The sequence below is a fragment of the Cetorhinus maximus genome, chromosome 4, assembly GCF_964194155.1.
Source record: "Cetorhinus maximus chromosome 4, sCetMax3.hap1.1, whole genome shotgun sequence".
NCBI lineage: Eukaryota > Metazoa > Chordata > Chondrichthyes > Lamniformes > Cetorhinidae > Cetorhinus > Cetorhinus maximus.
In genome coordinates, this window is record NC_135882.1 from 119,358,337 (window position 1) to 119,371,357 (window position 13,021).

The window sequence follows — 13,021 nt, forward strand, 5'->3', positions numbered from 1 at the left end:
CTGATTTTTAGGTATGCCTGGTGTTGCTCTCCTCATTGAACCAGGGTCGCTTCCCTGGTCAGATGGTAATGCTAGAGTTAGGGACATCCCAAGTCATGAGGTTGTAAATTGTGCTGCTCATGGCCCACAGCACCTCATGGATGCCCAGATTTTATTTGCTAGATTTGTTTTGCATGTATCCTATTTAGCATGGTGGCCGTGCCTCCAACAACGTGGAGGTGTCCTCAGTAACTTGGGACCAAATGACAATGTGAATTTTGGACAAAAAAGCTGAAGGGAAGGAGTGCTCTGGCCTACACTGGCCTGTCACTGAATACCTAGAAGGAAGAGTAAAGCACACTTTGGGCATGCTTCTTGGACATCTAGAACATCAAGCTGGTTGACACAACATGTGCTACCCTGTGCATTTTCTACCACCCCATTGAAACATTAGTGCCTTCTCTAGTTTGTCTGACAAGGTGATGATGTCCCACTTCTTGAACCACTGCGGTCCATTGCATTGGTTTTATACAACTGAGTGGCTCGCTAAGGTCAGTGGACAGTTAAATGTTACCCAGGTTGATCTGCGACTAGAGTTATATATAGGCCAGGCTGGGTAAGGTCTACAGATTTCCATCGCTAAAAGACATTGAATCTTTCTGGCAACATTGTCGTCAAGTACCAACTTTTATTTCCAGAGTTTTAAACTGAATACAAATTCTCAAACTGCCACAGTGAGATTTGAAGTCGCATTGTCTAGATTATTGGATGAGACCTCTGAACTACTCGCCCAGTAAAACGACCATTACGCTGTTGTACTCCTATTTAAGATGTTAGCTGAGTATGAACGCACATGACATATTCATGGTTTGTCAGCTGTCATGATTGGGCTGTGAAGAGCAAGCAGCTAATGCTGAAGTTCTGCACCACCAACTGGTAGAATCATAGTGTGCACCCAGAAATAGTGAGGATAAAGGTAACATTGCAATTTTTCATCTCATTTTAAGATGGATGGAGATTTCAAAGTAGCTTTGTTTTAGAGATTTTTTACAATTAGTGATGAAATTCTCCGGATGTCAGGCATCCATCTGATCAGATAAAAACTAAATAATATGGAAAAGGTATATTTGGAAAACTAATTCAAACAATACTGTGAGAGTTGGTTCAAGGGGATAAAGATTCAAACTAGTGAAATAAAATTCAGGGCTGTTGTCAGGAAGTTCGTCCTAAATGAATGTTCAACAATTTGAATGAATTTTCAGTCAGATATATTGAGGCAAGAATCCTGGGATAATTTAAGACGCAATTAGAGGGCATGAGGGATGAGATTGGAGGATCTAGCTGGATGATTTAAGAGGTTGTGACCATGTTCATTTGTACCTTAACTATTCCTTATTCACTTACCAGTAGCTTGACTTAACGTAGGAAGAAAATACCTACGGTACACAAGCCCCATGAGTGGTTTGAAATGGTTTATAATCAGGCTGAAAGGGACCTGTGGAATTTTAGTGGACTGAATGCTAAATATGTTAAAAATACAGAGCAGCCATCAATGAATAGGATACAAATCAAATAAGTAATCAAACTTCATTGTGGGCACTGCTAAGACCGCATATTGAATACTGCGTATTCTGCAATACTGCGTATTGAATTCTTATCGACAAGAAACAATATTCAAGCGCTGGAGACAGTGCAGAGAAGCTGACAGCTTATTTCAAAACAAAAACAGAAATACCTGGAAAAACTCAGCAGGTCTGGCAGCATCGGTGGAGAAGAATAAAGTTGACGTTTCGAGTCCTCATGACCCTTCCACAGAACTGAGTAAAAATAGGAGGGGTGAAATATAAGCTGGTTTAAGGTGGGGTGGGGGGGGGGGGAGAGAAGGGGGGTGGTTGTAGGGACATGCAAGCAGTGATAGGAGCAGATAATCAAAAGATAATCAAAAGCTTATTTCAAAGGCTGGACAGACCAGAACTTTTCAGCCTTACAAAATATAGCTATAACAGCAGTTTTTAAGGGTGTAGAAAAAAGTTAACATAGAATATTATCTTAAAGGAAAAGTGAAAGTGGATCTGGGGGACACATTAGACTAATGGGAAATTCTTCAGAAATTTATCCACACAAAGAGCAGTTAATTCACGATTAAACTTCCAGAGGGAATAATAGCGTTGCATGCCACTATATAGAAACTCTTTCGAGTTATCAACAGTCACAGATTGCAACTCTTCCAAGTACAATCACAGTTCTTGGTTTCCGGGAGTGGGACATGAACCCACAACCCTCTGATTCAAAGGCGAGGGTGCTATGAACTGAGCCACAGCCGACACCTCCCCACTATATGGAAGTTGAGCTTTTCATTATATTGGGCCGAGAACTTACTTCTTCCGCATCTTGTCTGGTGGCAGTGGAGTTTCGGTTGCCCTTTGATAAGTGCATGCGCAGTGCGAAGGCTCTGGGCTGTCACTAAAAGTGGAGCTGAGGGAGGAAGAACTTCCCAGAGCGAAGTTGGCGCAGTGACGGCCGTCTTTGGATTTTTAGTGTAACCGTTGAGGAGCAAATATACGGCAAAGATTTGTCTTGCACCGTTAATTAGTTTCGACATATCTCTTCATTTTTCTCTCAGCTTTTTTTTTCTCCCCCCTTTTGGCTGTGTCAACAATCTCTTTCCACGCGGAAAGGAATTACTGAGGGAGCTTTGCTCACTTTTCAGGTAAGATATCTGTTCAAATGATATGATCAAATGTTTAGTTTTAGTCCAAAATAGAAGAAATGTGATATTAAGAAGAGTGAGTTGGCATTTGTTGGAACTTTCCAGGGCGTAGTCAGTGTGGGGAAAGATTAACATGAGAAGTGTGTGTCTGGAAGTTAGGCTGCTGCTTCTGGCTTCCAGTTGTCAGCCAGCAGCTTTTGCAGAGCACACGGCTGGTTAGGATTCGTTTAGACTTTAAAAAAAAAAGGAAAATATTGGTGCAGATAGAATTAGTTGAGTGGCCTGTTTCTGTGCTGTAATCCCGCGGCTCTCTTAAATAGCTCCACACACAAGACAGAATACCTGACCATTCTCACCATGCGGTGGACACAGGGAGGTAAACAAACGAAGGAGACCAGGAGAGGAACGGAGACTTCATAGTAAATGAACGTCTGTAAACACGTTCCTTCTTTCCACGCTCTGAAAGAAAAATGAGGGCGAGAGATGCCGCTTGTCCATCGCCAATGGGTGGAAAATCGCACACATGTCACGCTGGGTGTGAAGGGTTAGGGGGCGATTACGGGCTACGCCAATTACTCACTGCGCCGACTGCATAACTTGAGGGGGCGGAAGTCAGGGAAAGAGAGGCGTGAGTAATCTCTCCCTCTAAATACAGAGGAAAGTAACCTTTATAGAGCTTTAAGATGGAAGGTAATTGACCTGAAATGTTAACTCTGCTTCTCTCCACAGATGTTGCCTGACCTGCTGAGTTCTTTCAGTTTTTTTTGTCCAGCCTCGCTGTATTGTGCTTCTGTAACCTTTAAGAATCCAGTTTCAAACCCCGTTTGGCTTTAAGAGTGCATAAGGCACTTTTTTTTCCTATTTGTGGTATTTTACATTTGTGGACTGTAATGTAATGCACCATAATCAACGTTTGTATTTATATATTCATGTTATTAGCATTTTTGTAGCTGGTTTCTGTTTATTCATTTGGTCTGTTTTGAGGTTGGATTAATTTATAGGATACAGGAGTGATTGAAATCACGCCAGTTTGTGGTTACATTTTATATTATACACTGTATTTCTAAACACTTTTGAGTACATTTGTTATTTTTGTGATTTCTCTCGCCCCCCCCCCCCGATTTTTCATTTGCACTGTTTTTGTAACTTGATCTGTCTTATCTTGTGAGATATGCCTTATTGGTCACTTGTTCTACTGAAACCTTCAGCCATGCCTTTGTTTACCTCTAGACCTGACTATCCCATTACTATTGAGGTCATCCAAAACTCTGCTGCCCATGTCCTAACACATCATGACCCGTTCACCCATCATCCCTGTGTTCGCCGATCTGCATTGGCCCCTGGTTAAACAATGTCTCGATTCATGGCTTTCTCTCTTTCTCTCGTATATATATTCAGCCCACAGACTATTGCGATATCTCTGCTCCTCTGGTACTGGCCGCTTAACCATCCCCGATTTGAATTACTCCACCATGGATGGTTGTGCCTTTAACTGAAAAGGCACTAAGTGCTGGAATTCCCTCCCTAAACTTCTCGGACTCTCTTTCTTCCTTTAAGAAACTCCGTAAAATCTATCTCTTTGACCCAGCTATCTGCCTGTTTTTTTCATATTCATGGAATGTGGGCATCTCTGGCTAGGTCAGCATTTGTTGCCCATCTCTAATTGTCCTTAAGGAGGTGGTGGTGAGCTGCCTTCTTAAACTGCTGTGGTCAATGTGGTGCAGGAACACCCACCGTGCTGTTAGGAGGGGAGCTGCAGGATTTTGACCCAGCAACAGTGAAGGAATGGCAATATGGTTTCAAGCCAGGAGGGTGTGTGACTTGGAGGGGAACATGTGGGTGGTGGTGTTCCCACCTATCTGCTGCCTCTATCACGGGTTTGGAAGATGCTGTCGGAGACCTTATATCTCCTTATATAGCTCAGTGTCAGGTTTTATTTGATAACGCTCCTATGAAATGCCTTGGGACATTTTACAATCTTAAAGGTGCTATGTAAATGCAAGTTGTTGATACCCTGAAATTACTTTGTATCATTCTGTTCTATTTAGTTTAATTTCTGGTCTGCATTAGTTTTCTTTGCACTTTATGGTTCAGATCCTCAGAATGGTAGTTTCCAGCTTTTAAGAATCAATATTATGTTGATATGAACTTAATATTTGGTTGGGACAAAGGGAATACATATGCTTGGTCTAAGGTACACTGCAATAGAGCTGTGTATGCCTTATTCTAAACTATGAAGATGTGTTGCATGGACCTCAGTGCAGTGAAATAAATTTAATTCATTCATTTCAGGCAGATTACTTGTTTATCAAGCTAGACCCAACAGATGGTACCTAATGTTAGATCCACTTTAATTTGAGTATTTAATTTTCTTTATCATTTAAGATTTATTCAAAATATTTCATATACAGTCAACTCCTGCTGTTTGCCGGGCAGAGGGAGGGGGGTGGGGGAAGGTGAAGGGTGAAATTGCGAATGGCAAACACAGTTTATATTGGGAATGAAATGAGATGTGTTCCAGCCATCCCTGAATTTCATGTTTTTACATAATGGAATCAGTAAAAGCTTTTAAAAATTAAATTGAAGACAATTTTGCTGAAGAAATTGTTTGTCAATACAAGAAAACAAAAACAATTTAAAACTTTTCAATTACAGAATACAGTACTCACCTGTAGTACAATTTACAAATCACAGTGCTGAACATTACAGTACACGTGCACATGGAGACTACACATGCGCAGTGAACGGACATTTGCAGTGCATGCTTTCTTCGAGGAAAAGAGGACAAACAACTTTTTTTTATGGTTTCTGAAGAATTTTATAAAGTAAGTTCTTTATTAACCTTTCGGGACCATGTGCAGAAACTTTAAATGTTCGCTTGTGTAAGTGCTGTTTAATTGTGAGACAGTATTTTAAAGGTTGGAGGGCAGGGGGGTAGTGACATTTTGAGTTTCAATGTTTCTAAGTGCAAGATACCAGTGCTTTAAGAGGGTCCCAAAATGTGGGATTTGCCACCCATTACGCAGGTGTGCGCTGCTTAACTGTCACTATAAACTTGCGGCATATGGATTGTTACATTTCTAATCGCGGATGAGCAAAGATTCGGGGGTGCGAACTGTGAATGGATACACAAACAGATTGGCACGGGTAAACAAAATTGCGATGGAGGGAGCATGAATGGCAGCTGTTGACTGCATTATGGGTGGGCAGTTGTGATATAATTTTTGTTCATTTATGGGGTATTGGTCTCAATGGCAATTTATTGTCCGTCCCTGATTTCCCCAGAGAAGGTGATGGGGACCTGCAGTCTTGAACTGCCACAGTCCATGTGGTGTAGACACTCCTCCAATGCTGTTAGGTAAGGATGGTGAGTGATTTGGAAGGGAACGTTGTGTACCTGCTGCCCTAGTCCTGGTAGACAGTAGACAATGTGGTTTTGACTCAGTTTTGGAACTCTGATCTAAAGTAGAACGTCTAAACTAGAAGAGACCTAATTTCAGTCTGATGAGAAGGGATGTGGCTAGCACGAAATGGAATCAAAGACCAAGAGGAAATAATGTAACAGAACAATTAGCGATCTTTAAGGAAGAGATGCTTCACGTACAGGCGAGGTACATTCCAACAAGGGCGAAAGGTATTTATTTTCTCTTAGACAATCCTCTAAAATGAACTTTGAATCATCTCCAGGGATGGTTTTGGTGATATTTAGGGGAACCCAAAAATGGGGCTTCTTGGATGGCACGTGAGATAGAGATTATGATGAAACAAAAAAAAGAGGGTATATGATGCATGTCAAATGAATTTGTCGAGTAGGAACCAGGTCAAATACAAAGGGTTAAGAGAGCAGATGAAGAGGAAAATAAGACTGGCAAAGAGAGAATGAGAACAGAATGGCAGTCAACATATAAGGGAATTCACAAATCTTCTACTGGCATGTATATAGTAAGAAGTTGTTTTGGGGGGGGTCCTATTTAGGGGCAGAGAGGGTGATATATGCTTAGCTGCACAGAGTAAGGCTAGAAAAGTTAAGGTGCACTTTGTATTAGTTTTAGTAAGGAAGATGAACCTGACAAATATTGGGAGGAAGTGGAGAAGCGTAAAAATTGAGAGAGAGGAAGTACTGGAAAAGCTAGCTATGCTGAGAGTAGATGAATTACTTGGTCCAGATGGCTTGTATCACAGGCTGCAAAGGGAAGTGGGGGTGAGGATAGTGGAAGGGCTTGCCATGATGTTCCAATCTTCCCCAGATATGGGAGAGGTGCCAGAGGGTTGGAGAGTGGCAAACCTGACACCCTTATTCAAGAAAGAGTACAAGGACAGTCCTAGTGACTACAGGTCAATTAGTTTAACATCAATAATGGCTAAAGTTTTAGAAACAAAAATCAGGCAAAGAATCAACAGGCACTGGCGAAGTTTGAGTTAATTAAAGAGAGCCAGCATGTGCTTGTAAACGAAGGATGGTGCTTGACCAATCTAACTGAATTTTTTGATGAAGTAACAGAGAAGGTTGATGAAACAGATGTTGTCCATGTAGATTTTAAGAAATTGTTTGACAAGGTACCACAAAGAAGGCTGATTAACTAAATTGAAGCTCATGCAATAGGGAGGTCATTATCCAACTGGATAAAAAAATTAGCTTAAGAACAGAAAACAGTGAACTGTGGTAGATGGTTATTTTCCAGACTGGAGGATGGTAGACAGAAGTGTTCCTCAAGGGTCAGTGCTAGGAAAACTTTTTTTTTTGCTACATATAAATTATTTGATTTTTAGCAGATAGAGTAGGATTTCAAAATTTGTCGATAATGCCAAACTTGGAGGAGTGGTAAACAGCGAGGATGATAGGAATTGCCTGTAACAGGATGTGGATAAGCTAGCAGAATTGGAAGACAAGTGGCAGATGGAATTTAATATAGAGAAAGAATTTTTGCAGAAGAGATAGAGAGAGGCAATATAGATATAATGGCACAGTTCTAAAGAGTGTGCAAGATCAGAGAGATCTGGAGGTGCATGTGCATTGATCTTTGAAGGTGGCAGGACATATTGAGAGAGTGGTTAGCAATGCATATGAGGTCTTGGACTTCCTAAAGAGCAGCTTTGGACTGGGAAGTTGGGAAGACTCCACAGACCTTTAAAAATTATGGGTGGGACCAGGATACAGATATTCCACCCCCAGTTCCAACAGATCCAGTTTTGTTGGCAGGGGAGGGTGTGGGGTGTGATTCACACAGGTGAGAAGCCCGCTCAGCAGGGACATTTGAACTTAGGCTGAGTTCAAATGGATCCTATATTGGCTGTTGCACAATGTGGAAGTCATGAATTTATGGAGTAGACTTTTTAAAGGGCAGATAATATCTGTTTAAGTGTCATGATCTGAAGTCTTTTTGAAAACCCCTGCTCTTTAAAGATGGCAATAAAACAGGCTTCAGCTGCCAGAGTTTTTTAAAAAAAAACCTTCTGCAGGACTGCTTTGATTGACAGGCCATCTAGTGTGGTTTTAAAAAAAAAAAGCATTACCATCTATCTGTGCAGTTTCAGTACAGTTCTTTGGCATTTCCCAAGGGCTATTTTTATGTCATTGATTTTTGTGCATGCTTGGCTGAGTTTCAGTTATTATCTCAGAGGACTTTGAGTTCACAGTTTGATTGATGGTTTTTTTTATTCATTCATGGGATGTGAGCATCACTGGCTGGGCCAGCATTTATTGTCCATCCCTATTTGCCCTTGAGAAAGTGGTGGTGAGCTGCCTTCTTGAACTGCTGCAGTCCATGTGATGTGGGTACACCCACAGTGCTGTGAGGAAGGGAGTTCGACCCAGCGACGGTGAAGGAACATTGATATATTTCCAAGTCAGGATGGTGAGTGACTTGGAGGGGAACTTCCAGGTGGTGGTGTTCCCATCTATCTGCTGCCCTTGTCCTTCTAGATGGTAGTGGTTGTGGGTTTGGAAGTTGCTGGGAGGGAGTGAATGTTTGTGGATGTGGTGCCAGTCAAGCGGGCTGCTTTGTCTTGGATGGTGTCAAGCTTCTTGAGTGTTGTTGGAGGTGCACTCATCCAGGCAAGTGGGGAATATTTCATCACATTCCTGACTTGCACCTTGTTGATCGTGGACAGGTTTTAGGGAGTCAGGAGGTGAGTTACTTGTCACACTATTCCTAGCTTCTGACCTGTTCTTGCAGCCACAGTATTTATATGGCTAGCCCAGTTCAGTTTCTGGTCAATCGTAACCCCCAGGGTGTTGATAGTGGGGATTCAGTGATGGTAATGCCATTGAATGTCAAGAGGCAATGGTTAGATTCTCCCTTCTTGGAGATGGTCGTTGCCTGACACTTGAGGCATGAACGTTAGTTGCCACTTGTTAGCCAAAGCCTGGATATTGTCCAGGTCTTGCTGCATTTGGACATGGATTGCTTCAGTATCTAAGGAGTTGAGAATGGTGTTGAACATCCCCGCTTTTGACCTTATGATGGAAGGAAGGTCATTGATGAAGCAGCAGAAGGTGGTTGGGCCTAGGACACTACCCTGAGGATCTCCTGCAGTGATGTCCTGGAGCTGACATGACTGACCTCCAACAACCACAGCCGTTTTCCTTTGTGCTGGGTATGACTCCAACCAGTGGAGAGTTTTCCTCCTGATTCCCATTGACTCCAGTTTTGCTAGAAGCTATTAAAGATTAGCTGTCTTTGTTATGGTTACTGAATAGAAGTTTGTTTTTATAAGAGATTGAACACATGAGATTTAAAAACTTTGAATGGATTTCATGAAAGGAGCTTTTTTTTCATTCTCAAGTCTGTACGAATGAGGCCTGTATTTAGTTTTACATCTCTACATCGCTCCTGCGGTCTGGATATTAGGTGAGTGGTATTGGAGGGGACTCGGGGATATGAGGGGACATGGAGGGTGGGTAGGGGGCATGAGTTGGCATGGAGTGACTATGGGGGGGTGTACGTGGCAGTGTGAGGGGTGAGGATTAAAGGGCCTAACAGCTTCTAAAACAACTGGGACAAAGTTCCAGAGAACCGAGGTGGCCGAACCAACACGCCATGGCACTCACCTCTGTGGCCACCTAGAACCTGTTTTCGGGATTGGCGAGGCTGACTCGATCCTGCCCCTACCTCCCCGAGCGAAAATTGAAGACCGTTTACACCAAGGCAGTTTTGCAGAGTTGGGAAATTTCCTGACTCAAGCTACCCAACATGGTAGCGCAAATCTGGCCCATTGAGCATAAAAACGGGTAAGTTACACTGATCCTTTATAACTTTAAGGCCCTAACTAGAGTATTGCATTCAGATCTGGTCACCACACTTTAGAAAGGTGGAGAGGAGGTTTACCGTAATGTTCCCAGGGATGGGAGATTTCAATTACAAGGTTAGATTGGAAAAACTGGGATTGTTCTTCTTGGAGCAAGGGACGTTGAGGGGAGACTTGATAGAGGTATACAAGATTATGATAGGCTTACATAAGGTAGGCAAGGAAAAAAATCTCCAATTAGCTGATGGCACAAGCACTAGGAGACACAGATTTAAGGTCTTGGGCAAGAGAAGCAGGGGGAATATGGGAGAGCATTTTTTTTCACGCAGCGAGTGGTAATGATCTAGAATTCACTGCCCACAATGGTTGTGGTAGCGGAAACAACTAATGATTTCAAAAGGAAATTTGATGGGCACTTGAAGAAAAATAAACTTGCAGGCCTACAGAGCACAAGTGGGAAAGTAGCATTGACAGCATTGCTCCGTAGACAGCTGGTGTTGGCTCAATGGGCCAAATGGCCTCCATCTGTGCTGTAAAAGACTCTATTTGGTGGTTTAATTTGATCTGACCACCAGTCCTTCCCCATCCCTTCTGCTGTGCAGGTGAAGGTACTTCACAGCAAGTCATTTCTCTAGTTTGCTGCATTTAATGTATTTTTGATCTTTCTTTCCCATGCCTTTGGAAGATGGAGGTGTAGAACAGTGTTGTCTCGTGCATTAGTCTCAAGCCACGTTGCTTATTGGGAAGCCAGACATGGCTAATTGCATTACTGATTAGCAAGCAATGGGTAGGTTCCTTGGGCATGTGATCTTAATAATCATTTTCACATTGCATGCACATTTGTACTTCAACAATTTTGTTTGTTTTTGGTTAAATGGTAAGGTGGGAAGTGAAGTGAGAGACTACTTTTTGATCATTGTGAGTGCTTTTATGTTCTTGTATGCTGAATGGTAGAGCTATTTGTAGGTTACACCTGTATATTGGTCATTTACCTGTGTTGTGTGAGCTTAAGTGCGTGTAGCTAAAACACTGTGACCACCTGTGGCTAGTCAGCAATTTCTATGGACAAAACTGGTGTGGAGTGCTGCTCTCTGTATAGCCATACAGTATCCTCTATGTCCTTTGTTCTGCATGTTTTTCCCACTGAAACCCAAGCTTTACCTTTCCACCCCCTAACTCTGCCAAATTTGCCTCAATTTTTATTTTCAACTCACGGTCAAAAGGAGGTACATAGGCTTAGACTTTGTCCAGATGTCTTTGCTGCTCCCCTTAGCTTCCTTGAATCATTTGACTTTGGACTTGTCTGGATAAAAGTACTTCTCCCTCACTTCACTAAATACATTTGCCATCTCTGTTGCTGTTTTGAACCTAGAACTTTTTAACTTATTGTCGATCAGAGTCCATCAATTAAATCTAACTTTCTCTCTGTTGAAACACCATTCTTGTTGACTTTCATGTTCAAGTATCATGAATTACTTTGCCTTCCCTCTTCCATTAATCAGGTTGACAACCACACAAAATACATTTAATAGGAGTTGCGTAGGCAATTTAGCCCCTTGTGTCTGCTCTGTCACGTAAACTAGATCATAAAATTGTAAATTAGAAAAGGTCAAGTGGCCTTTGCATTTTTTTGGAAACCTCATCCACGGGCAGGATGAGGTTTCCAAAGCAAATACAAATCAAATAAATATTTTTAAATTAAAAGCATGTCCCTGCTCATGTGACAGAGTCACATTTTTCTGTTGTTTATTAATTTTTTCAATATCTTCATCTCCCTGAGGCAGCTCCGTGCCTCGGAGATTATTCAGCGCTCTCATGCGCTAAGTTCACGCTAGGCCTGCTCACCCTCCTTCCCCCGCCCGATGAGGCAACGCTCAGCACTGCCACTCACGTATCACGCTGGGTGGGCCTTAATTGGCCCGCCAGTGTGAAATTGTGGTGTGCTGTCGATCGCGGCAGCGGTCAGCTTCCCGGCCGACCCTGCCGATCCCATGGATATGGAATTGGCTGAACAACAGGAAACAGTAGTGGTTAATGGATGTTTTTCAGGCTGAAGGAAGGTTTGTAGTGGCGTTCTCCAGGGGTCAGTGTTGGGACCCTTGCTTTTCCTGATACATAGGAATGATCTACATCTTGGTGTACAGAACACATTTTCAAAGTTTGCGGATGATACAAAACTTGGAAGCATTGTGAGGAGGATATTGTAGAACTTCAAAAGGACATAGACAAGTTAGTGGAATGGGCAGACAGGTGGCAAATGAAGTTCAGTGCAGAGAAACGTGAAGAGATTCATTTTGGTAGAAAGAACATGGAGAGACAATATAAAACAAAAGGTACAACTTGAAAGGGTGTGCAGGAGCAGAGGGACCTAGGTATATATGTACATAAGCCATTGAAGGTAGCAGGACAGGCTGAGAGTGTGTTTAATAAAGCATACAGTATCCTGGGTTTTATTAATAGGAGCATAGCATACAAGACCTAGGGGTTATGTTGAACTTGTCTAAGTCATTAGTTTGGCCTCAGCTGGAGTATTGCATCCAATTCTGGAAACCGCACTTAGGAAGGATGTGAAGGAATTAGAGAGGGTGCAGAACATAAATCGTGAAAATGATTCCAGGGATGGTTTAGTTATAAAGATAGATTGGGGAAGTTGGGACTGTTTTCCTTAGAGAAAGTAAGGCTGAGAGGAGATCTGATAGAGCTATTCAACATCATGAAGGGTCTGGACAGAGTAAATAGGGAGAGACTGCCTGCTCCTACTCATGAAAGGATCAAAAATGAGGAGAGGCATAGATTTATAGTAGTTAGTTTATAAAAAGAAAGCAAAAGTGATATGAGGAAATTTTTTTCATGCAGTGCGTGGTTAGGGTTTGGAATGCACTGCATGAGAGTTGGTGGAGGCAGGTTCAATTGAAACATTCAAAAGGGAATGAGGCTGTTATCTGAAAAGGAAGAATTACAGGGAGAAGGCGGGGGGAATGGCACTAGGTGGTTGCTCATTAGGAGAGCTGGTACAGATATGATGAGTCAATTGGCCGCCTTCTGCGTCGAAACAATTCTGTGATTCTCTGATTCTGTGCTTAC

General features: G+C 42.3%; 1 protein-coding gene across 3 annotated transcripts in view; it reads left to right on the forward strand.

Moving 5' to 3' along the window:
- Positions 1 to 2,427: 2,427 nt before the first annotated feature.
- The window catches only part of LOC144679845 (copine-3-like), a 91,913-nt gene continuing 81,319 nt past the window's right edge, over positions 2,428 to 13,021 (forward strand). The window contains exons 1-2 of one of the 3 annotated variants that reach the window (XM_078540697.1): positions 2,440 to 2,689; positions 5,345 to 5,514. The gene's annotated coding sequence lies outside the window, so the exon portion shown is untranslated. Of the gene's footprint in view, positions 2,690 to 2,870; positions 3,380 to 5,344; positions 5,515 to 13,021 lie in introns of those variants that run through there. The other 2 variants (XM_078540698.1, XM_078540699.1) reach the window with 2 other exon arrangements.